This window comes from Pinus tabuliformis, chromosome 7 (genome assembly GCF_031772625.1).
Source record: "Pinus tabuliformis cultivar Carrire ecotype Pingquan chromosome 7, CPIR1, whole genome shotgun sequence".
In the NCBI taxonomy this organism is placed as follows: Eukaryota; Viridiplantae; Streptophyta; class Pinopsida; order Pinales; family Pinaceae; genus Pinus; species Pinus tabuliformis.
The window spans coordinates 460080284-460084332 of NC_142293.1; the positions used below are offsets into that span (position 1 = coordinate 460080284).

The window sequence follows — 4049 nt, forward strand, 5'->3', positions numbered from 1 at the left end:
AAGAATGCCTTCATAGAAGAGACATTGACATTGACTCAACTATATGCAAAAGAAAAAGAAATGAGTTGTAGGAAAATAGTTATTAACATAAAATATCCCAAAGGGATGTTGCACAATGATGAATGCTATCACAACATGCAAGTTGAATGAAGAAAAAAATAGTTATTACCATAAAATATCCCTAAGGGATGTTTCCAAATGGTGAATCTTGTCACAAGATGCAAGCCGATTAAACAAAAATTGCACATATAGAGATGGAATCATATTTGATTCTTTGAAAGAACTATCGATATGAAACACTAATAAAATACAATGACAATATGTGACAAAACAAAATACTCTATGAAGTGAGGATCACAAAACCCAAATATTATAAATATATTTAAAAACTCAAAGATTATGTATATATTTGACAACTCAAATATTACATATATTTGTCCATCAATATATACAAATACATATGGTAAAAAACTGATCCATATGAAAAACCAGTAGTAAGCCTTAAGAAGAACACACACCACAATGCACTATTAACTTATGGGAGTAGATGGAAACCCATCTAACAATAAAAATTACATGAAAATAAAACTTTTGTCTTTGATAAACTCCATTTTTTCACCTTTTCAACAGTTCATCTTCAATTTGCATGTTGTTATCTCCAGAAAATCTGAGGCTTTCAAGCAAAGCATTTCTTCCTTTAAGAATGATCTGGAAAAATGCATTGATGTATTCTGTGAAAGGATCTAAACCTTGGGAAATAAAATACGCACTTTGTTGTAATTATTGAACTGCTTGTCTTATCTATTGTGCTTGCTTTGATCCCTGTGTGAGTTGAAACTTTCTTTCATTTCCTCTTGGTATTTCTGGGGATAACATATGAATCGTTAAGTGAATATTTTTAACTGTTGCATTCAAACTCTCTAACTCCTTCAGAACTGCAACACAGCCCATGGCGAACCCACCCTTGATTTCTTCATCCACATCTTTTTGCAATGTCATAAATGAAACTAACCACAAAAAATGATCAAGAATTCCTAAGTCCACCAATGAATTAGAAGAACCCGTAAAGACAGATACAATAATACTACAAATAAATATAGTTGTTGCCTTCACACCATATATAGCCCTCAATAAGAATTTTCTCTTCGTCAGGGATTTTACATTCCTTTGGTGATAGCTTTTACACATGGCCTCTAATATGGCAACACAATTCTAAATATTACTTGGTGTTTGGGATACACCATTTTTTTCCCCGACTTTTGTTTCTCCAAACAATTCTCGCAAATGACATTTGACATGAAATAACTTGTCAAGTGATGGCATTCCATTAAATAAATTTATAAAATGGAATACATACGGGACTATAAGATGGCATTGATCTAGACATGAGATTTCAACATTCAGTGCAATAGAAATCTCAAGCTGATTTATAGTGTCATCCACATATTGATCAATCCATTTTTTATCCCATTTTTCTTTAGGAAACCAAAGATCCACAACTAAGGATCTCATATCAGTATGCATTGTGAGCAATAATTCCATGGCCTATTGCATCCATGCTAGATCTATAAAATCCTTTATATTATTCATCTTTAGATGCTCTAAGCTTTGTAATAAAGCAATATCAAAACCATTCGATATCTGATTAACCCTTGTAGAGGAATTGAATTACTGTTTACAACTAAGCATTCTAAAAGGATTTCTAAAGAGCGAGGACATGGAGTTATCATCATGAAGATGACTCATGGTCAGATAAAGTGCTAACTCCTCTAACAATTGAAGGGATAAAAAGGAAACAACATGTAGAAGCACTCCTACTTATAAATGTTTTGAACAAAATATTCATCAGTGTCAACCAAAGGTTTGATAACACAACACTGGTATGCTCTATTATGTAATTCTTGCGTCTACTTTGATCTACCCCTCAAGGCTTTGAACAATTTATTTAATTGTGAATATGTTACTGTTACCTAATCGACACTTGCATGTTAGATGTAATTCTTGGTAATCCGTTAAAATAAAAATTGCAAAGCTGCATCCATAGAGACACGAAAGCATGGTTAATACCCATATATTACCTGGTATATATCAAGAAAAATAAATACAAAGAGTTAACCATATTCTCCCAAAAAAAAGCCTTATCAGAAGCGATCACTTGTGGAAAATGAAAATAATAAAAAATACATGAAAATACAACTTTTGTCTCTAATCAACTTCATTTGTTCACATTTTAAAGAGTCCATCTTCAATTTACATGTCATTATCTCCAAAAAATTTAAGGCTATGAAGAAAAAAATTTCCTCCTTTAAGAATAATCTCGAAACATTCATTGATATTTTATGTGAAAGGATCTAAACCTTGGGAAAGAAAACTTTTCTGTAATTCTTCAACTACTTGTCTATCTGTTATGCTTGCTTTGACCCCTTTATGAGCTGAAACTGTCTTTCATTTACTCCTAGTACTTCTAGGGATAACATTAGAACCTCTAAGGGAAGATTCTTAACTATTTCATTCAAACTCTCCATATCTTTAAGAACCATAACACGACCCATGGAAAACCCACCCTTGATTTCTTCATTCACTTCTTGTTACAACGTCATAAATGAAACTGACTACAAAAACTGATTAAGAATTATTAAGTCCACCAATGGACCCGAAGAACCCCCAAAGATAGATACAACAATACTACATATGAATATAGTTGTTTCCTTAACCCCATATATAGCCCTCAATAGAACTCTACTCTTGGGTGAGGATTTCACCTTCCTTAGTTGAATAGTTTTACACATAACCTCTAACACGGAAGCACAATTCTCAATATTCTTGTTGGATTGGGACAAACCATTTTTCTCCCTTGCTATAGCATCATTCCACACTCTTGTAGTTATGATTCTTTGATATGGCCTTGGGAAACCCTTTCCCATTCATACTTGATCATTTATTAAAAAATAATGTTTTTGATTCCATACGTAACTCTACTCTTTAAAAGGCATGTGCACATGAAGGTACCATAATATAAAACCCACATACATAATTTAAAATATGAAAAAATTAAAAAAATAATCCTATTTCTCAGGCGAGGTTTACGGGTTTTACAGAAAGCCCACCTACGGAAGCCCATGGCCTAACTGAATCAAGTGATTTTTGGTTGTATTTATACACGTAATAGGAAGGTATAAAGCATAGAAGGTGATAGGATATCAACATTATAGTCCTTTTTATCCCTATATCAAACCTGATTTTCCATGTGCCTCTTGCACTCCCTGTCATAGGAGACCCTTCTTTCCTTGCAAAGATGTTCATGTTCCATTATATGACATCCTTTTGAACATGCTTGAGAGGTGATCTTTGAGGCTTGAGTTGGACAGATACAGAGGAAAGTTTTGTTGGTTGCCATTATCAGATCAGGTTGTATTCTTCCACTCCTATTTGCTTATATCAATAAAGAAGCTTTGTCTTGTTCCTGAAATGTTATGATCTCATGTTTTTTATGATTCATGTCTAATATATCATGATTAATATGTTTATTCTTTATGATATAACATTTTATTATACATGTACTATGAACTCCTTGTTATGTATATGTTTCTATGAATTATATTGCAGGTCTGATCACTTTGGAGGAAGCATAGGGTTCGGACCCTATGAGATCGACATCAAATGTAGGACCTATCGGTACTCCTCTTAAACCTGACTTTAGCAGTTTACATAATTTTCTTGCTTGAATGTATGCTTCTTGTTGATTGTTTTCCTTCGATCTATTGAGGTGTTCAACCCTTACCCGTTATGAAACCAGATCACAAAAAGATAGAAAATATAGATGAACGCCTTACAAATAAGACTTTTCAAGGGGGAAACCTCCTTTACATTACACAAATGAACAATTCTTGGATGATACAAATGAAAAGACCTCCTTTCTCCATATAGGAGTCTAACAGTTCATAATATAATCAGAGCCAACATAACAATAATAATTTAAGGGCACAATAATAACAATAGTGGGCTTCTATGGGGAACAATAGTAATAATATGGGGACTACATGGGTACA

General features: G+C 33.0%; 1 pseudogene; it reads right to left on the reverse strand.

Annotated features, from left to right (window-relative positions):
• Window positions 1–615: 615 nt before the first annotated feature.
• On the reverse strand, window positions 616–1746 carry LOC149247947 (protein BPS1, chloroplastic-like; annotated as a pseudogene).
• Between the last annotated feature and the right edge of the window lie 2303 nt (window positions 1747–4049).